This window comes from Phocoena phocoena, chromosome 4 (assembly GCF_963924675.1).
Source record: "Phocoena phocoena chromosome 4, mPhoPho1.1, whole genome shotgun sequence".
Lineage (NCBI taxonomy): Eukaryota > Metazoa > Chordata > Mammalia > Artiodactyla > Phocoenidae > Phocoena > Phocoena phocoena.
This window is the reverse complement of record NC_089222.1, coordinates 10,937,738-10,960,464: the sequence shown is the minus strand read 5'-3', so window position 1 is coordinate 10,960,464 and position 22,727 is coordinate 10,937,738. Positions and strand designations below refer to the sequence as shown.

The window sequence follows — 22,727 nt, the reverse complement described above, 5'->3', positions numbered from 1 at the left end:
CGAAGGAAAATGTTTTAGGAGGCAGGGACCCAGTGAACAAAGGAGTAGAGTCAGAAAAGTTCGGGACACGGGCAAAGAGCCTGTCACTGAGTCGAGGAGGGTGTGGAGAACAGCGGGAGTGGAGGACGGGCAGGAAGGCTCCCCTCCCTCCCTTCCGTCCCTATTATTTCTGCTTCACATACTGAGGTTTCGGGGGCTGGGGCCCAACGTGCACACTGCGGTGGCCACTGCCCTGACACGCTGCCCTGCTCGTGATCACACAGGCGGCAGCAGGGTCCCTGTCCACGGACTAATGGAGACCCCGGCGCGCTTGGTTTGGAGAAAAGTGGGGCAGGAAGGGCACCAGGGTGGAGTTCCACTGAGCTTCCGAGCGGGGTATCCTCAGATTGCAGAGCGGCAGACAAGCAACCGACACCGACTGGCAGGCGGCAGGAACAGGCTAAATATAGCAGCCAGAAGACAGGAGAGACACCCCGTCGTTATCGCGCAGATGGGTGAAGGAGTGGGAAGTGAAGGAAACGGAAAGTCTCGAGGAGAAAAAGTCGGAAGGCCTCAGATGTTCTGAGGAAGCTGTGGTTACGTAGGGCAAAATACACACATGGTGTGGATGGAACCCCAGCCGGAGCATATGGTGTCAGCAGAGGAAGATGCCACTGGAAAACACAGACGAGGAGCATGAAGAAGGCTTTTCAGGAGCATAAAAAATCAGTGCTCTGGGTGTGTGACGCAGGGAGCGAGCTGGGGCACAGTCGGCAGCCCTAGCATCAGTGTGTATCACACCCGCACGGACCGCCTCTGTGACCCCCACCCGAGAGCCGAGCTTGCTGAGCCTCAGTTTCCCGTTTATAAAATGGGGATAATAATAACCCCTATCTCAGCTGACTGTTGGGGATTGAATTACATGAGATATTCCAGATGAAGTGCTTTGCACAGTGCTTGGTGAATGGTAAACGCTCAGTAAATGTTCCTTTTGTTGTCTTTAGATTATTAATAGAGTTTCTATAAAGTTATTCCAAGGAATTATGGACACGGGCAAAAACAACTCCCAGGAAATTCCTCGTCCTTTCGACACAGATCCGAAATGTCTAATGACAGGGGACTTGGTAACCTGTGGTACACAGTGATGCACAGAATATTATGCAACTTGAAATTAAACGTTCTCACAGGAGAACATTTAACAATAACATATATACTGACCAGGAAAGTAGTAGGTAAAGAATGATTCTGTTTTTGGAAAAAAGCGGAAAGACATTCAGCAAACTGTTTATATTGGTTATTCTCCAAACGGTGCGATTGTAGGTCATTTTCCCTCTGATTTTTTCTGGATTTTCTACAGTGAAATCAGATCATACTTTTGTAATCATCAAATCAAATTATTATTCAAATAACATAATAGAGAGAAAATAAGACAGAAAAGTAAAAGGTGATTACTAAGGAGAAAAAGGAAATATTAATATTTTTAAATTACCAAAACCGATTCCCAAACTATAAGCAACCCTGTAGTCTAAACAAATCTGTTCCCTAAACAACACTAAGCAGTAAGAATAACTTAAATGAAATAATTTGTGAAAAAGTAAATGACTATAATATTTTGTCCAATGTACAATATGCAAGCCCTGAGCAGCATTTTCAGGGGAATGGCTCCTTTCTCTGCACTTAAAGTGGGAACATCACTGGATCTTCCGGGGTTGCCTAGAAAGAATGTGATTCTTAAAGACACAAAAATGGAAAGATGGTTATCACATTTCCCCAGTAAATAAAACAGTTCCTATTTTCAGACAGGATGTAAACAAACATGTTAAATGTAAATGAAAAAGGCCTTTAGAAATTTTGAACTGAAACTCAAAGCTTAAGGTATTTAGCAACTCATACCATTTCAGTGCTGGAATTTCCTTTAGAGATAATATATTTCAACGCCTTATTTTTATAAATAAATTTTAATATGGCTAGGTGGCTAGCTCGGAGCAGAACTTACACAAGCGGACTTTTTTTTTCTCAGCCACTGAAGCAGTGCTATGTCCCAGCACTGAGACGCATACCACCGTGGACACCAGAGGTGTCCTTCCTCACAGGATGGGTTTTTGTAACAAGCACAGAGGCCCCTCCCTCCTCCCCATGTCATGCTATAATGGGGTGATGCTCCTTCCGGCCTGTTATAGCCTAGAACAAAGGTGCTAAAACCTAAACTTGACAGTACTTTATGAATTTTCATACTTTATTTTCCTCCAGCAAGCTGAATAAAACAACTACATTAAGGAATACTGCCCTGGGTTAGTAGGAAACACCAGAAATCTGTCTCCCCACCTATTCAATAATTGCACCAGCAGAATCTGCCTGATGTAACTATTTTGGAATGCTGGAGTCTACTGAAGACTGTCCACTTCCCGGGGAAGGCAGGGAGGGTAGATCGTAGTTAATTTTGGTCCATTTCAGCTCTTAGCACAATACGAGCTACCTGGGGGCTACCCCACCCCCTAGTCCTGTGGCAGGCAGCTGTGCCCTTGTTCTTAGAGCAGCTTGCATGCAGCTTGTGGGAGCCAGAGTGGGCAAAAAGGACCCTGCCCTTCAAATATCAGGGATCTGTGCTGATCACTGATTGCTGTTTCTGATCACAGAGGTGCAGACAAAGAGGAGGGCGGGCATTGTCACACCTCCTTCCATTATTGCAAACTTCTCCCTCTCCAGATGAAGTGACTTCCAGTGAATTTAAACAGCCTGCACCCTTTATGGCCCACTTCATTTTTCTCTTTCTCCCCTTTGGGGAGCCAGACATTAAAGACTAGGACATTTAGATACTTAATATTTTGTAATAACCTATAAGGGAAAAGAACCTAAAAAAGAATATATATATACATACATATAATAAATAAATAAATATGTATATATTTATCCCTAGGACGCAAGGATGGTTCAACATATGAAAGTGTGAACAACACCACATTAACAAAATGAGAAAAAAACAACGATCATGTCAATTGGTGCAGAAAAAGCATTTAAAAAAATTCAACAGCCTTTCATGATAAAATCATTCAATTAACTAGTGAAAGGAAAGTACTTCAACATAATAAAAACCATACATGAAAAATACCACAGCAAACATCATATTCAATGATGAAAGACTGAAAGCTTTTCCTCTAAGATCGGGAGTAGAAAAAACAAGGATGTTCCACCTTCACAACTTCTATTCAACACTGGAAGTTCCAACCAGAGCAATTACACAAGAAAGAGAAATAAAAAGCATTCAAATTGGAAAGGAAGAAATAAAACTCTCTGTTTTAAAATGACATAATCTTATATGTAGAAAATCATAAAAACCGCTGAAAGAAATTAAGAAGAAATAAAATTCCAAGGTCATGGATTAGAAGACTTAACATTGTTAGAATGTCAATACTATCCAAAATGATCTACAGAGTCAATGCAACCTCTATCAAAATCCCAATGACATTTTTTCAGAAAGAGAAAAATTCAGCCTAAAATTCATATGGAATCTCAAGGGACTCTGAGTAGTCAAAACAATCTTGAAGAAGAACAAATCTGGAGGACTTACACTTCCTGACTTCAAAACTTACTACAGAATTACAGTAATCAAAACAGCATGGTACTGGCAAAAAGACAGACATATAGATCAATAGAACAGAATAAAGAACCAGAAATAAACTCTCACATATAGGGTCAAATAATTTTTGCAAGGGTGCCAAGACAATTCAATGTGAGAAAGGACAGTATTTTCAATAAATGGTGCTGGGAAAACTGGATATCCATTCGCAAAAGAATTGAGTTGGACCCTTATCTCTCACCATAAACAAATAATTAACTCAAAATGGATCAAAGACCTAAATGTAAGACATAAAACTATAAAACACTTAGAAGAAAACAGAGCAAAACTTCATGACATTAAATTTGGCAATGATTTCTTAGATATGACACCAAACGCACAGGCATCAAGAGAAAAGGTAGAAAAACTGGACTTCATGAAAATTACAAAAATTTTGTGCATCAAAAATTTTTCTGTGCATCAAAAAACTGTGCACAAAAAATCAAAAAAATTGTGCTTTTGTGCTCAACACAGTAAAAAGGCAGCCCATAGAATGAGAGAAAATATTTGCAAATCATATGTCTGATAAGGGATTAATACACAGAATATATAGAGAACTCTTAAAACTCAATATCAACGAAAAAAAAAAACCCAACCTGATTAAAAAATGGGTAAAGGACTTGAATAGATATTTTTTCAAAAAAGATATACAAATGGCCAACAAGCACATGAAAAGATGCTCAACATCACTAATCATCAGGGAGAGGCAAATCAAAACCATAATGAGATACTACCTCATACCTATTAGGATGGCTACTATCCAAAAAGCAAATAATAACAAATGTTGGTACGGATGTGGAGAAATTGGAACCCTTGTACACTGCTGGTAGGAATGTAAAATGGTATAGGCTGATGTGGAAAACAGTATAAATGTTTCTCAAAAATTAGAAATGGAATTACCGAATGATCCAGAAATTCCACTTCTGGGTATATACCCAAAGTAACTGAAAGGGGAGTCTCAAAGAGATATTTATACACCCATGGTCACCGAAGCATTATTCATAATAGCTAAAATGTGGAAGTAATTCAAGTGTCCACTGACAGATGGATGGATAAGCAAAATGTGGTAAGTACCTACAGTGGAATATTATTCAGCCTGAAAAAGGAAGGAAATCCTGACATATGCTACAACGTGGATGAACCTTGAAAACATGCTAAGCTACTCACAAAAATACAAATACTGTATGGTATTTACATACAGTACCATTTATATGAGATGCTTAGAGTAGTCAAAATCATAAAGACAGAAAGTAGAATGGTGGTTGCCAAAGGAAGGGTGGCGAGGGAGGCGAGGGTTATTGTTTAACGTGTAGTTTCAAATTTACAGGATAGGCTGAGTTACGGAGATGGACGCACAACACAATGAAAGAATTTAATACCACTGAACTGTACACTTAACAATGATGAAGATGGCAGATTTTATGTCCATTTTACCAAAATAAAAAAAAGAATACTGCCTTCTTATAAAGTTAAAAATGGCCTGCCCTAAAATAAGCGTGGCCAGGTGAGGCGTGGGCCAGGCTTCTGCCAGCCGGGCTCTCTAATCACTCTCCCTCATTTGATCACTAACAGGGACCATCTGAACCTGTTCCCCAGCAGCAGCCCACGAAGAGCTGCAGGACAGGGCCGCCACATGAAATAGAGGGAGAAACTTATTTTTCCATGCAAACATTTGCTGTATTGTCTTTTAGCAAATCCCTCAAGTTGGCCAATTACATAATAAATCCACATTCACTTCATTGGTTTCCATGTGGCAGTGTTCCAAATATCCTTTTGAAGTCAGATGTGGGCAGTTAAAATAATTAACTCCAGTCATGCGCTTGCCGTGGGTGGGACAGGGAAACGGATTGTTTATAAACAACAATTTACAAGTAGAACATGTGAAGCTCACAAAATTTAGAGAAAGAAGTTTCTTCTTATTCAACTTCCTCTCATAATTTTTACTGAGGAAGTAAAAAAAAGTTCTTAGTTTCTTACCCCATTTTATTTTTCTGGGCTCTGATAAGGCAGAAATTACCGATTGTCCAGGCATGACTAGTAACATTTTTTTTGCAGGAGAGAGTTAAACACAGCCTCCCTGTGCTTCAGTACTCTCATCTGTAAAATGGGCAATAATTACAGAACTGACCTCACAGAGTCTTTTGAGGGTTAAAGGAGCTAATACATGCAAAATGTCCTAAGAGCAGAGTTCACGCATGGAAAGCACTTACCCATCACCCACTAGGAGAACATGTTCACATTAGGATGTATCTAGAGCTGGCTTTATCTATAGGAAATCTCATTTCTGATTTGGTATTCCGTTAACCTTACTCAGACTAATTCTTTTCAATCTTTAATATGCATGAAAATCACCTGGAGAATGTCTAATTTAGCAGGCCTGAGGTGGGGCCTGAGAGTCAGTACTTCTAACAAGCTCCCAGGGGATGACTACACAGCTGGTCCATGGACCACACTCTGAATGGTAAGGATTTAGTCTTACTTCTGAATACAGCTGCCAACCTCTCTGGGAAGGTTGTGAAGCACTTTACTATTTCCCTGCTCTAAGGCGGTTTTAACAGATGGCTGCATAGTTAGATGCCTATTTGCTAACAGTACAAGAGGCCTCTTCTCAACATGGAGTAGGATGCAGGGAGGAGAAGCAGGGTGACAGGCTCCCAAGACAGCTTTCCAATGTCCCCTATGCCAGTTCTGTCCAGAGTGGCTTCACTGTTCTATTCAGAACTAATTCTTACACGGTTTGGGGTCAATTTATTCTACTGTAAGTACAAGCACTTATTTTTAAAATTTATTTTAACATCTTTATTGGAGTATAATTGCTTTACAATGGTGTGTTAGCTTCTGCTGTATAACAAAGTGAATCAGCTATACGTATACATATATCCCCATATCTCCTCCCTCTTGCGTCTCCCTCCCACCACTCTAGGTGGTCACAAAGCACAGAGCTGATCTCCCTGTGCTATGCGGTTGCTTCCCCCTAGCTATCTATTTCACATTTGGTAGTGTATATAAGTCCATGCCACTCTCTCACTTCGTCCCAGCTTACCCTTCCCCCTCCCCGTGTCCTCAAGTCCATTCTCTGCATCTGCGTCTTTATTCCTGTCCTGCCCCTAGGTTCTTCAGAACCGTTTTTTTTTTTTTTTTAGATTCCATATATATGTGTTAGCATACGGTATTTGTTTTCTCTTTCTGACTTACTTCACTCTGTATGACAGACTCTAGATCCATCCACCTCACTACAAATAACTCAATTTCGTTTCTTTTTATGGCTGAGTAATATTCCACTGTATATATGTGCCACATCTTCTTTATCCATTCATCTGTCGATGTACACTTAGATTGCTTCCATGTCCTGGCTATTGTAAATAGTGCTGCAGTGAACGTTGGGGCACATGACTCTTTTAGAATTATGGTTTTCTCAGGGTACATGCCCAGTAGTGGGATTGCTGGGTCATATGGTAATTCTATTTTTAGTTTTTTAAGGAATCTCCATACTGTTCTCCATAGTGGCTGTATCAATTTACATTCCCACCAACAGTACAAGAGAGTTCCCTTATCTCCACACCCTCTCCAGCATTTATTGTTTATAGATTTCTTGATGATGGCCATTGTGACTGGTGTGAGGTGATACCTCATAGCAGTTTTGATTTGCATTTCTCTAATGATTAGTGATGTTGAGTATTCTTTCATGTGTTTGTTGGCAATCTGTATATCATCTTTGGAGAAATGTCTAGTTAGGTCTTCTGCCCATTTCTGGATTGGGTTGTTTGTTTTTCTGATATTGAGCTGCATGAGCTGCTTGTATATTTTGGAGATTAATCCTTTGTCACTTGCTTCGTTTGCAAATATTTTCTCCCATTCTGAGGGCTGTCTTTTCATCTTGTTCATGGTTTCCTTTGCTGTGCAAAAGCTTTTTAAGTTTCATTAGGTCCCATTTGTTTATTTTTGTTTTTATTTCCATTTCTCTAGGAGTTGGGTCAAAAAGGATCTTGCTGTGTGTGATTTATGTCATAGAGTGTTCTGCCTATGTTTTACTCTAAGAGTTTGATAGTGTCTGGCCTTACATTTAGGTGTTTAATCCATTTTGAGTTTATTTTTGTATACAGTGTTAGGGAGTGTTCTGAGTTCATTCTTTTACATGTACCTGTCCAGTTTTCCCAGCACCACTTATTGAAGAGGCTGTCTTTTCTCCATTGTACATTCTTGCCTCCTTTATCAAAGATAAGGTGACCACATGTGTGCAGGGTTATCTCTGGGCTTTCTATCCTGTTCCATTGATCTATATTTCTGTTTTTGCACAAGTACTTATTTTAAAGCCCAATATAAATTAATTTTGGGGGGTTATGCATGCTCTCTTCTGTAACTTTCAATAAACAGAGGCTGTGTTTAAGTATATCCAAGAATAAAGGATGCTTTTCAAATGTAAATGCAATAAAAAGAAAATGGTAGAGCATGTCATTATCTATGGTATTTAAATTCATCCCTGATTTTCTGAAGATATTTTAATAATAATCATAAAAAGTAATAACTGTTAAATACATTGAGCATTTAGAAATATGCTTTTCTGTCTATTACCATTTCAACATTATGAGCTATTTTAATCTAACTTTGCCTTTCTAGAGGTTGTTTACAAAAACACAATAAATAGAGTAAATAGAAAAGAATAGTGACAAATAACTGGATCATGTACTATAGATTTTAAAGTAAACGGAATAAACGTACAGTCCTGAAAAAACATACTGGAAATTAAAATAAAATCTTTAACTAGGACAACCTCACACAGGTATAATCAGTGGAAGAATAAAACCTTACTCGCATAGTTATAAACCTTCTATTTGCAAAAATCCTGTTACTGCTCTTTTAAAAAAATCATCGTATGCGTATGGTTTGTCTTAGGAACTTCCTAGCCTTTAAAAATTCAAAAGGTATAGAAATGTTAAGCTCAGTTGTTAAGGCAATTGCCGGTCTTCTGAACATTTTAACTGGAAAAAAAAAAGGCTCTCTCCTAGAAGGGATTGTGTTTGACAGGCTAACTAAATGGCATTTGTGGGGAATGTCCCCATCTTTTGGGCTTTTAGGCTATCGCCTTCATGTTGTATTTTTATAATTAGGCAACCTGACCGATCTTTTGTAAACCAGAATGGTTCTCTCCTCCACCATGCCTATTAGCACAGATGTTACTTTATTTATCAAGGGTTTTCCCCTCTCCACTTACACGTGATCAGACCAACTGATGAAACCACCCAGCCAGCACGGAGGCCTCCGGCCGGCCTTCTCGTGGAGTTGCTGTCTGGGCAGAACCATCTGCGTGCTCTCCCTTGCTGTTTCTGGCACCAAAGTAGGCGTCTGCACAATGGCTGACCCAGACAGAAGGGCCTCAGCCAACACTGCTTCTTTACGGCAAGGCTAATTGACCTGTGTGAGGATGAAATGTGCACCCCTGTACCACAATGCTCTGGGCTACTGACCCCCTGATGTCCCATTAGAGACAAACAAAAAATGGCACCCTACAAAAATCCAAGTTGAGGATCACGCATGCTTTACGAAGTACTTTAAGTTATAATTGGTAAAAGGAAACCAAGTGTTGGAACAGCTTTGATTAACACAAACATTACCAGTTCTGAGACTTCTGGAATAAAAAAAAAAAATGTGAGAAGGAAATAATTCTCTAAATTACTGGTTTATTTATATACCTATCACACTTAAAAATTTTTTGTCCCTTAAACTAATTTATATAAACCCCATTTTCACTAGATACCAACAACTCTTGCTATTTTTCTTATGTGGTTGGTGAATGCCACTGGGAAATGAGGTGACTTTTCAGGTTCTAGAATAGGCCAGAGGAAAGCCTAATGCGTCTGAATCCTTGTGCAGCAGGAAAAAACCCTCAACAGCCTTCATTCATTCCCAAACATTTACTGAGTGCCAGACACAATATCTGGCTCAGGAGATACTGTGATAGAGACAAGTGCCTGGAAAAGCCTTATAACTAAATACAAGCAGTTCTCAGACAGTGAAAGCAAAGGAAGCAACTGCAGATAACCTAGGACATGCCTCATCTTTAGATGCTGCTTCCGTAGATTAGGGGAGGGACTCCAGAATCGGTAGCTTCAGTGGGACCACAGCTACCTCCTGAAAGTGCTTAAAGCTTCCAGAGGGTGGCAGGGAAGGCTCCATGGGACACGAGGTGCTTGGGCAGAGACTGGAAGGAACTCTAGGAGTTTTAGGGCCACATGAATCATTTTGGTCAGAAAAGACAGTGGAGCAAAGTAGCACAGAGGTGTGAGACAGCGTGCTTGACTGGAGGTACGAAACAGCTGTGCATTCCTGAAAGGCTGGGGATTTGGAGGGAGGCTCTCACTGTAATGCTGGACACGGTGAGAGTATCAAGGGCCCTGCAGGCTGTGCCTCAAGATTTACCCCGGGGAAGAAGGAGCCTCTGCAGAATTCTGATGGGGACTCAGACATTCACAGCGAGAAAGCCGATGTTATAAATACTAGGGATGTATGTGGCCATTATCAAAATGGACTTATTCTAAAAGTTCTGATTAGCAGGGTACTGTTATTGAACCGAGAACTGAGAACTCAGTTACTGAACTGGGAACAAAAAATTAATACAGAAAGTGTAATCTTTCTATAACTTCCTTTCCCCAACCCAACCAAAATCAGAAGCTGCACGTCACACCCAGAGTAGAGTCAGTTCTGTTATGATGCTTGTTTTGAAAATGTGAACTTGTTCCAACGAGATCGATGGATTAGGGAACAACGGAGCACAGCGTGAACCCCATGTCTGCTTATGCACAGCTGCATCCACAAGCAACACTGGGTGAATGCAGACAACTGCGCGAAGCTGGACCCAGACACGCAGGAATACACAGAATGCATTCATGTGCACACCTCACACATCTGCCAGCGACCTGGGTTCACGGTGTGTGTGACAAGCTGCACCCGTAACCCAAATCTGTCAGATTCCAGAGAATTCTCCTTCCGTTACTTCACTGTAACTCATAAGCTGCGACCTTTCCGACGATGTTCACTTCTCCAACCAAGTAGCAGGTGTTTTTCAAGGTAAAGGGTCATATTTATTGCAGTATTTCTTTATTTCGTAATCATTTTAACATGTGTCAAACCAACTAGGTTCCTACTTCATGTGTCACTGATGAAGTTTTTTAATGTCGTTCCCCAATCCCATCTTCCCCATGAGTCCGGTGGTTTTTAATGATCTTGTACAGCCTGGTGATTTGGGGGGGACGTGTAAACTGCCTCCAGCAAAACTGACCGTTGTGAAGATGCCTGTTCATTTGAAGATCAATACACTCACGACAATCAAATTGATATATTTTCCCACAGAGGTAACTGTTCGCATAAAAGCTTCGGTCTGGAGATCACGGCGGCACGGGGCAGGGCTGACTGAACTCTAACTCCGCGAGGGAGCGGCGAGGACGCTGGTGCCCCCCGTGTTCACTCCACCTCTTCCTCCGCAAGAGGGTCCTGCAGCCAGGAGCCTCCCCTAAGGGGAGGCCACCCCAATCCAGAGCCGCAGGAAGACACGGTCGGTCTCTCTCCTTTTCTTGCTTCTAACCTGAGGAAGGGCCTGCTCTGAGCAGGGCTAGGCAGAGAGGTGCAAGGAACTGGGGCCCTTGAAGATGCTGATGAGTTTCTAAATCATCAGCTCCAAACCTTGACTGTACATTTGAACAAGCTGGGAAGCTTTTTTTTTTTTTTTTTGCTGTACGCGGGCCTCTCACCGTTGTGGCCTCTCCCGTTGCGGAGCACAGGCTCCGGACGCGCAGGCCCAGCGGCCATGGCCCACGGGCCCAGCCGCTCCGCGGCATGTGGGATCCTCCCAGACCGGGGCACGAACCCGCGTCCCCTGCATCGGCAGGCGGACTCTCAACCACTGCGCCACCAGGGAAGCCCCTTCGGACTTTTTTGAGCTAATAATTTTCTTTACTCTTTGAATCGGTTTGAGTCAGGATTTCCATTATAGTCAGCTCAAAGCATCCTAAATAATGATGCTCTCTTCGGAATGAAATGCAAGGTCCAGGATTGAAACAGTCTTAACATTCGATCAGTCCATCTCATAAATTTAAATCTCAGTTCCTGGCAAAAGAATCAGGCCTGCTCATTTATTTGAGGGGGGAAAAAAAAATCTTGTGCTGACCCAACCTTCAAACCTAATTTGGAGACTTTCATCAAGGGTATCAAAATGGAGTTTAGTCATAACAGAGCCTACGGATGGGTGAATTTGATTATAGACACTGAGAAAAAACTTAACATTCATTCATCCCGGGCAGTAAATAGCTATTAATAGTCTAGCTGGATGAGATTAAAGTTTGATTGTTGTCTAGGGATGAATTTAAGATTTCTGTAAATGTTAGCATTATTACCTAGTGTTTCCTTGCTGGTTTCATTCTTTTTTTCTTCAATTTCATTTTCCAAAGTATTGTTCTTGATGTTTCACAGAATATGTATCTTTATACCATGATGGATGAGTAAGAGATGCATGTGGAGTATACAGATATGCTCCAGACCCAGAAGACTACCTAGAGTGTAGACTGAGCACACCCTGATGCTAAGCGATGTGGCAGCACTTCTCAGAGTTTATTCTAGACTGATTGGGGCGTAATTCTGCATGTTGGGACCCCCGCCGTCTTCTGGACTGTGCGGTGGGGGGGTACGTGTGTATGTGGGCAGGTTAATGATATCACTTTGCCAGTTCTTTCCACTTCCCTGTTAGTGGAATCCTTGAGATATCAGAGGGGACACATGAAAGAACTCAGGTAGATGTTGCAAACTTTCATGACCTTGTTTACAGTTCTACCTGGGGGTCTCGCATCGGGAGGAGGACCCCCGGAGCATCTGGCCTTGAAGGCCAGCGGGGCTTGACTGCAGGAGCTCCACAGGACTGGGGGAAACAGAGACTCCACTCTTGGAGGGCGCACACAAGGTCTCGTGCCCACTGGGATCCAGGGCAAAAGCAGTTACTTCACAGGAACCTGGGCCAGACCTACATGAGGGTCTCAGAGGGTCTCCTGGGGAGGCGGGGGGCAGCTGTGGCTCAACCTGGGGGCATAAAAATTGGTGGCAGATATATCGGGGAGTATTCATCTTCGTGGACTCTCGCTGGAGGGTGACATCTTGCTTGGGTCATTAGTTCCAAGACCTGGCTCCACCCAACAGCCTGTGGGCTCCAGTGCTGGGACACCTCAAGCCAAACAACAGGGCGGGAACACAGCCCTACGTATCAGCAGACAGGCTGCCTGCCTAAGTCCTCCTGAACCCACGGCCCCCTCTAAACACACCCCTTGACACGGCCCTGCCCCCAAGAGGGCCAGGCACCAGCTCCACCCACCAGTGGGCAGGCACTGGCTCCTCCTGCCAGGAAGCCTGCACAAGCCTCTAGACCAGCCTCACCCACCTGGGGGCAGACACCAGAAACAAGAAAACTGTGATCCTGCAGCCTGCAGACAGAGTCCACGAATGCAGGCCAGACACTACCCTGGGACCAGCTGGTCCCTGGTCCTTGGGTGATGAAAGGGGAGCGTACTGCTGGGAAACAGGACATCCCTGACAGAGGGCCACTTCTGCAAGGTCAAGAAACATAACTAGCCCCTACTATATACATAAAAATACAAATAGAGACTTAAACAAAATGAAATGGCAAAGGAATATGCTCCAGACGAAGGAACGAGGTAAAAGAAGTGTTAAAGCAGAACAGTAAGAACATCAAAGGTGAAAAAACAATTGGGAAATATGACCAAGAAAAGCAGGAATCAGTCTAGTCAGGGGTCTACGAGTAAATGATGGGGGTGGGGGAGGAGTGGCCCCTTTCGTAAGTACTTTTCCAGCTGAAACACTTCTTTACCCTTTTCTCTCATTTTCCAAGGTAGCCCATAGCTTTTTAGAATTTAATATAAAGCTAATTTGTTCTTGGCTTATTACAATCATCATGCTTTGAGTTACTGCTGTTAAAGTTTCTACCAACTGACCTAGGTAACTTTGGAACATGCCGTGCTGACTAGAAATGATGAGGCTATCGACGGAACTGTACTAAGTTGGTAGCGATTCTGAGGGAAAGGAGGAGTGGCTTTGCCATCATCTTAGATAAAAAGGAAGCTTGGGAACTGGACTGTCTTACCTTCTGGTGATCCATACAGTCAAGGCTTTGTAAACCCTTCGGCCACACTGTAATGTCAGCGCTGGGAGCCGTCTTGGTGGTTGCTTTTTTCACGTATTTTAAAAAGTTGCTCGTGACCAACTGTACCTCACAAGCAAACACCTCAGACGAAGGTCAAGCGTATATGAGCAAAGTTTACTAATCTAATCAAATAAAGTTACGACAGTTAATCAGGCGCATTTGTAATGACAGACATGCTTATTAAGAGGCTTAATAAAGCATGAATGGTGAACTCTCTGTGTCAATGATTATGTTTATTATTATTTTTATGGTCAAATGAATTTTATTTTTGTTTTTCCTTTCTCATCTTATTATTAGTTATTTGTGTCATTGCTAGCAGGTTTTCCTGGTACCATCCATGTTTTTTTAATCATCACTGCCACAGTACAGAAAGATTCTGAATCTTTCCAACAATGGCAACTCCCTCTTGGGGCCTTTACTAACCTCAGACATGCTTTTAAGTTAATTAGGAAAGAAGTCACCTCCTTTGGGTACAGGACTTGGGGAATGGATACTACCTTTGAGCAGAGAAAGAAATGGCCCCCAACTCAGGCTTGCTGCTTGGTGAGCCTCGCCCAGGCTGGGTTTGGCACCCACCTGCCCTCCGCGGGGGCCCTCGTGAGCAGTGCCCAGGCTGCACTGGCGATGCCTGTCACTGCTCCCTTCTCCCCTGCGGGAGACGTGAGCTTCCCAGTACTCACACCGATCCACGAATGCCTGACACACGGGCATCTCGGAGCAAAACACTGGGGGGAAGATAGCAGGGCTGAGGGAAGGAAAAAGGCACCCAGGCCTCTGACTGACCCTCTGGGTACAGCAGCTCTGGCACAAGGAGCAACCAGAAAGGCGTGACTCGGCCTGAAGGTTTCAAGGCAAGGGGCAGGCCGCCTGACAAAGATTCCCCTGCGCCTTGGCTCAGAAGGCCTAGAGTTCCTACGACAGGAGCAAAGCCATTCTTTGTGGGAGTAAAGCCCAGTGGATTAAAAATACAGCATCCTGGAAAAGTAAACATAGGTATTTCAAAGGATAGATGATGAGATGTTAGGGGTAGAAGACTTAAAAGCAGGACGGCGCTGGGTAGGAGGTGCTGGGGGTGCCATGGAGGCAGAAAAGGAGGACCACCCAACAGTCTCCTCAGTTTGGCCTCTGGCCTTGGCTGACTGCCGTCTGCACGGGACAATGGGAAGCCCTCACTTCCTTCCCTGCCATGCACATGTGCACTTCGGGGCACAAATTACTGTCCCTAAGGTAACGTGGAATTAAAAGGTGAAATAAATGTCAAGTTTCAAGAAAGGCCATTGGAAGGAAGCAAATGCTATCAATGACACATTTAACTTGGGATAATTCAAACCCACAGGAATTTCTGGCCAGGGATTCTAAATATTTCTAATTGCTCCACTTGAGCTCTCCCCAAACCACTGTTTCTGCCTCTGGGGCAGTGATCAGCATGGTCTGGTCTGGCATCTTGGCATTTTATGGAGATTATGGGGCTGAAGACAAATGATGGGGGAAGAGGCCCAGCAAGAGGGGATAAGCATCTCATTCAACCCCAAAGGGCAACATCTTCACTGCCCTAAAATGGGCATTGAGTCAAGGTTCAGCATTCCACTCCCTGTCGTTCTGTTTTCAGAGGCTCCTCAGATGTTTTGGTTAAAAATAAATTTATTGATGCATAAAGATGTTAAAAGTTGGTTATAAAACCTGTTTAACGGAAGTTAAATTAATATTGTCATCCTACAAGCTGTCGACTACAGAGCGTTCTTTATGACGTTCCCTCTGACGTTCATATTTCTTTGCAATGATATTACGTGGACTGGGTAAGGCAAGAAGAGAGAGAGAGAAGGATGGGACACTCCTACAAAGATATGGTCCATCTTCCCTGACCCCGAGCTGACACACTGGCAGAAAGACTTGTTTGGTATGTGAGCACGATTCATACGACACCAAATGACAACTAAATATCATGGATCAACTATCTGAGTTCATTTTGGCCTTAAATTAAAATCCCTATCGTGAGACTTAAAAAAGAAGCCAGAAAAACTGATACTTAAATTCATTTTATATCTATTCATTTCAATAAACTATCTTAAATGGGAATGTATTTTCAATAGGACTGTATTTTAATCCAGTTATCATTAGTATTACTGATTAAGTGAGAGATTACAATTATATATTATTTGAAAAAAGTCCTGTAATTAGATACACTCTAGATGCCAGTTTTCAATTCCATGCAGAAGCCCATAAAAAATCCATTATAATCAATACTTTCCACATAATATACCTTCTTAGGAAGTATACATCACTGACTGAAGAGAAAAATCATATAGCCAGGAAAATTCTGACCTACTGGGAAGGCCACTGCTCAATTTCCCTCTTCCAACTACCAGTCCAACTCAAGCTGCCTGAAAATCTACAACTAAAACATCACTGATACAACAGAACTGGCTCTTTTCAAACGTAAATGTTTTAGGGAAGGATTAGATGAACCGTTTCGGCAATTAATACTTCAGGGATAATTGGTCCATCAAAGTGTCTGGTCACCCGCTCCTACCACCTTTCCCCACCGCCGTGGACTTCTCTAAACCTTTCCCCTGGCTGACTGGGTTTACAGTGGGCATGGGATTTAATTCTGCCCAACCGATGAGACGGGAGGGAAAGCCTGCCGGGGAACTTCCAGACTTCCCTAGAAGACGCTGTGTGCGTGTGAGGGGGTAGGGGCGACAGGACACCTGCTGGGTTCTGTGGCAGCCTTCTTGAGAAAAATGGCGGGACCGGGAGCGTGTTGAGGACAAAGCCAACACACTGAGGTGGCCGAATGGAAAGTTGGTGACCCCAGTGCTGAATCATCCAACTCCACACCTGCCTCTCTCGGGACTCTTGTTATTTTAGATAATAAGCAACAAACTTCCTCATTTGAGACGGTAATTTCTCTTACTCTTACCAAAAGCAACTTGATATAAGCCCAACTATCTTACACTCTGTCAGAGGACGTGAGGGAGGAGAGAACAGCTATGGCAGGCTCTGCTGACCACCTGTTCAATATCCGCCCCCCACTGTCTCTCCTAGGAAGTCTCGGGGTCTTCATGAGGGAAAACAATGGTTGCAGTTGGTGGAAGAAGAAATATGTCTGTGGTTCAAGTCTAATCTCTCACACGAAGCTTGTCTGGACCAATAAAGCCCATGGTGGTCTATCTTTTGAATCCATATTAGTTACTGTCTTTACTGTTGGATAGCATTAAACCATCTTATGCCTCTCCTGCTGATGAGTTATATTTTTATTTAGTGTAATTATTACTTAACTTTTGATGTGTTCTCCCCTCCCCAGTTTCACTGTAAGCACCTTCATTGGGACTGCTCTCATATGTCTTATATGGATACGTCTTGAATTCCAACTACTAGAACATGACCGGAGATGATGTAATCAGGTAATGTAGATCAGGTAATGTTCAGGTTGTCTGTACTTCCAGAAGTATGAGTCTGCTTTCAAATCTGTTTTCACTCATCTGAAACTTTTTGTCATTTTGTTGTGATAAAGGAGAGATCAATGAATACGATAAAAATAAATCCTATTAGTATGACAAAGGCATATGTTCAAACTACTGTAGGAGAAAGATGAGTGCGTGCGGGGGTCACAAAGACACAGGGTGGCACCCCCAGTGGTGCTGCGAATCCGCAGGTGGTGGGTAGTTCGTTACACACTCTGTCTTATGCAGGGACTTTCAGCTCAGATAATTTTGATTTCCTGTGGTTTAGAGAGGATTCTGAACCATTTACAAGTTTAGATCTTTGGAGATTGGTATGTAAATGTCACAAAGCATAGCATAATGTCTTGCAGTTCATCAGGAATTCAGAAAAGATCATTTAGTTGGCTAATGTGCTTCAAGATTAGAACTCATTCACCTACACAAATCAATTTTAGAGTCTTTCTCATAGTCCCTATCTTTAACCTTAGCAAATATATTCTCGGAAAACGACTTGGCAACAATCATAGAACATGACTAATGATGCTAAAACAAGTTAAAATTTATTTAGCAGTCAGATGAATGACCAACTAAAATAGATTTCTAGAAAACTAAGTACTGGATGTCATTTATATTACTATGTGAAATAAAGCATGAAAACTTAAGTATCAAAATTGCCAACTTCCTCAAGACTGAAAAATCAGAGCTTGATTAGAACCTGGATGGAGTTAGGTGAGCCCTAAAGACTCTTTTGGGAAACAAAGCAGAGGGAAAATCATCTTCATGAATAAATACCAATCCTCAAAACAATCCACCACTGATAAAGAAGTAAGGTCAATTCTTAAAACTTCCTACTAGTTTGCTTGCATTTCAGAAAACAGTGTCTTTTATAAACACATCGCACAAAGCTTAATTTGTTACCTCTCTAGAGTCTTAGCTGAGTTTTGTGTTCCTCTATTATACAACCAGATCGGGGGCATTACCCGGAGTAAATGTGATACACCTTCATTTAAAAAAGGTAGCCTGTGGATTACAGAAAGCCTTTCTATGATCCATAAAAGGCAACAGTGAGAGGAAATAAGTTCTATGACCTAATACGTGATTCTTGTCCAAAATACATCATACCTATATTGATGTTGAAAAAAATTGTTTCTCAATGATAAGATTAGACACATTATAAGCAGATTTCACCACTTTTAGGTTGATAGCGACTTACTAGGTTACTTCTTTTGTTGCTGTTTGTTTGTTTTTTTTTTTTTTTTTTGCGGTACGCAGGCCTCTCACTGTTGTGGCCTCTCCCATTGCGGAGCACAGGCTCCGGACACGCAGGCTCAGCGGCCATGGCTCACGGGCCCAGCCGCTTCATGGCATGTGGGATCTTCCCGGACCAGGGCATGAACCCGTGTCCCCTGCATCGGCAGGCGGACTCCCAACCACTGCGCCACCAGGGAAGCCCGGTTACTTTTGTTTTAATGTCTGTTTTCAACTGCTATTTCAGCCTTTTGTTAACTGACATCAACCATTTCTTAACCCCAGGATACTTTAAAAGATCAGCTGAGTCTTGAAATCTGAAAGGCATCATACAGTTTTAAGGCACTAGGGACCCAAAGCAACAGATGTCCTTGCTTCAGTTTCTGGCCACCTGCTGCGTGAGAAACTGGTGATGATGATGATGTTAATGAAAAATTACCTTGAATTTTTCTAAGGACATGGAAAACCCCTGTATCACACTAAATGGGGCCGGAAATGAAAGCAAAGTGGGCGCAAGGATGGTCGGTGCCTCGTCACAGGCTCTGGTGCCACCGGGACCACTCTGGTGGTCCCATGGGAGAATGAATCTCAGCTCTGGGCCTGAACATTTCCAACTGTGTACGCTGTGCAAAGCAGCAATCTCACCTTAACTCAGTAAAGGCTTATTTCTCACTCAGGCTCCACGTCTATCATGGGCTGACACGTGGGTTCTGCTCACCATGCCAGAGGGAAGGAGAGGGCTGTGGAAAACCCTGCAGTGGCAACACATGCCTGCCACTGCCGTTCCCAACTCACGGGACACAACAGGCCACACAGCTCCAACGGGTCCCAGGGGACGGTGGGGGGGCGGGGGGTGGTGCAATCCCATCCAGTGCCCAGAGTGGCGCAGAACTGGAATGATGTGGCAAAGAGCACTGACCACGATAAATTATTTCCTAAAATAATAACCTGTAACTCGGAAAACTGTGCACTTTCTCTTGAAAAGTTCTGTCTACTTACTTCTCACAACTTAGGCAATATACTAAATTTTGAATAAGAGTTGGGCCTTCGGTTTCTGGGTTCACAGCAGGTCTACGTACGCTGTTTCTATTTTTGCTCAGCTTTAAGTTACAGTAGCACCATAAAGAAAAGTAATTAGTTGGTGCTGTAGGCTAACCCATATGGCACCAGAAGAGGACAGAACGCAAATCAGACCTGTCTCCGTCTGCCTTCTCACTTGTTATTCCTTACTCTGGTTCTTCAGAGACATGCTCTTTGTACAGGCAGACAGCTCCTCTACTAATTTATTATGCCAATACATCCTATTTTTGTTGAGATTTTTAGTTATTATTTTTAATCTGAGTTACATATGTAACGCTGAAAAGAGTCCAATGGTTCTACGAGGCTTGTTACGAAAAGCAGTTCACACAGCCCCACCCTCTGCTTCCTGCTCTAGCAACCTTTCAACTCTTTTACGCGTGCTTTTCTTCTCACCTTTATAGCTCTAGCTTACATTGCCACCTCTTGATTTTTCTAGAGTATTATTCGCTGATTTTCCAGGAAAGAAGATGAAGATGCGGCTCTTCTGACCACCACCTACCCCTTCCCCTCCCCAAGCAAACGCAGTTCCCCACCCACCTTTCTCAATGGATTTTTATCACCATTAACAGTCAACAGACTTACATCATAATGTTTATGTAAATTCCAGGCCTGGCTCAGTGACAGGGTTTATCAATACCTTTCTGTCTTTTCCTGTACACCCTTGGTTTTTCTTTGGAGTTACCTTGTCCTGTGTTTTTTGTTTTTTTCATTTTTATTGGCATATAGTTGTCCTGTGTTTTAATGGCTTCATTTTTAAAAAGTTATCACCAATTCAAACCTAAACCCACCTGTAGCTGTGTAAATTTCTCGATTTGTCCAAATATACGAGTCATTCTTCCAATTTCGTCTTTTTAGAGAAAACTGTCTGGAACCTTTTGAGTTGCTCCAGTCCGGGCTGGCTGCTGCTCTTTGGATCTGCTAAACAGTCATGCTTTGTATACTCCGGGATTCCCTGCATTACCCTTCTGAGGAATCCTTTTGTCTCGCACTGGTTGCTCTATTTCCTGTTCTCATGTATCCTTTATCCTTGGTACCTGTCCTCATTTTTGTAGAGCACATCCTCCAGTGGATTCTGAGAATGGGCGCATGTGAATACATTTTTTGAATCTTGAATGTCTGAAAGTGGCCCTCACATATAATTAGCTTAGCTAGGGACTGAATCTAGGCTGGGAGTAATTTCCCCTCAGAACTTTGAAGGAATTTCTCCTCCATTGTCTTACTTCTGGTGTTGCCATGTGAAATTTGTAGCTATTGTAATTCCTCACCCTTTGTTGGAAATCTTTATTTTTCCCCAACTCTACATGTTTGTAGGATATCTCTTTGTTCCCAGGGTTCTGAGCCTTTTTGGTGGTGTATCTGGGTGTGGGTTTGTTTTTATTCACGTGGGACCTTCTATGACCTTTTTCAATCTGAAAACTCAGGTCTTTCATTAGTGGAAAAACTAACTGAATTATATTTTTGATTATTTCCTTCCTGTCACTTTCTCTGTTCCCTCTTTCTGCAACTCCTGTTTTTTTTAGATTTTGAACCTCCTGGGCTGGTTCTCTAATTTTTTTTTATTTATTATATTTATTTCTCTTACCTTCCATTTCTGTCTTGTATCCTATTTTCTGGGGAGGTTTCCTCAATTTTATCTTCCAATTATTCTATTGAGTTTTACATTTCAGATGTCATCTTTTAATTTCTAATAGCTTTTGTTGTTGTTGTTATTCTCCGGATGAATATTTTTTTCTGAAGCGTTCTCCTGCAAAGACTTGTTTCTTCCCAGTTGCTTTTTATCTATTTGTTCCTGCCTGTCTGTCACTATTAGATGCTCTCCTCTAGTATCTGGTGATCCTTGCCTGTCCTGTTCATATAAAATAGTGTGAACTACAAGTTAAGAGAAATTTCTGTGCTTAGATGGGCCTGTGATGGTTGAGTTCACTGTAAAGTGAACTGGCTATTTCCCTGGAGAACCCCTAAGGTTTTTCTAATTTGTGACTTCTGCCTAGAGAAAACCCTTCCAATCTCCTGCCTGAAGGGACATGCTTACTGGTGTTCTGGGAAGCAAGTGGGGTGAGGCCTGGGGATCTCAATTCAGTATTTAAATATATTCAACACCCTTTTCCAGGAGGGTGGTCTCATACTCGAATATTCCTGATCTCTCTCAGTCCAGAGACATTCTGTTTCGCACTTCCCAGAGAATTAAACCTCCAGTCTTCTGCCAGAGTGAGGATGGGAATCTATCCGCTTTTTAAAGAAACCTCTAACCAGTCCTCATGTCTTCAGCTCCACCTTCACCCCGTTTCCAGTTCCTGAGCTTCTAGAGGGTTTTACCATCTCACTCAGGTTGCTTCTTGGTTTTTCCCTACTGCTGGCTTAGCATGCACAGCTTTCTTAGGCCGCTAAGTTAGCTTCCACTTAACATCTGCTTTCCAAGTAACAAAAAGCTAGCGGCTATGGTCTCTCCTGTTTCCTTATTCCTCTAGGGTTTACCTGAAATGACCTTAACTGTTCCTGGAGTGGAGTTTAGGAGGCAGCAGAGCTAACTGCTTGCATTAAAGCTGCTATTTGCAAATGGGAGTTCCACTCTGCTCTTCTACAAATTAGAGAAGCACGGTTCCTACACGTGGAAAGCGCCCCGAGAGAGTATGTGGTGAACTCTTCCCTTCAGAGGGCAAAGTATGTTGTTTAACTTACAGATGAGGTGGCGGAAGCACCAGGAAGCTGAGTGTCATACAGTCACGCAGATAGATACCATGCTGTTATCTGGCCTATGTACCTTAAATAATTATCCCTCAAAGGTCGTACAGCCCACCCCTCCATCTTAGCACTGTTTCAGCAACAGCTAGTCCTTGGCTGTAAGACCTTGCATTTACAGCCTCTTCCAGTGGGCAGATGAATTCTTCCTATTAGAATACTGGGTTGAAATAGCTATAAAGTGTGACTAAATGTTTTATCTCTTGTGAAGGTGACTTAAACATTTTTTCAGAAACGAGATTTTTTTTTTTTTGCGGTACGTGGGCCTCTCACTGTTGTGGCCTCTGCCATCGCGGAGCACAGGCTCCGACGTGCAGGCTCAGCGGCCATGGCTCACGGGCCCAGCCGCTCCGCGGCATGCGGGATCTTCCCGGACCGGGGCACGAACCCGCGTCCCCTGCATCGGCAGGCGGACTCTCAACCA

At 42.7% G+C, this 22,727-nt stretch overlaps 1 protein-coding gene across 1 annotated transcript in view; it reads right to left on the bottom strand.

The window, feature by feature from the left end:
• Nucleotides 1–22,727, bottom strand: part of TBC1D5 (TBC1 domain family member 5) — a 343,310-nt gene that overhangs the window by 26,493 nt on the left and 294,090 nt on the right. The gene's annotated exons all lie outside the window — the stretch shown is intronic.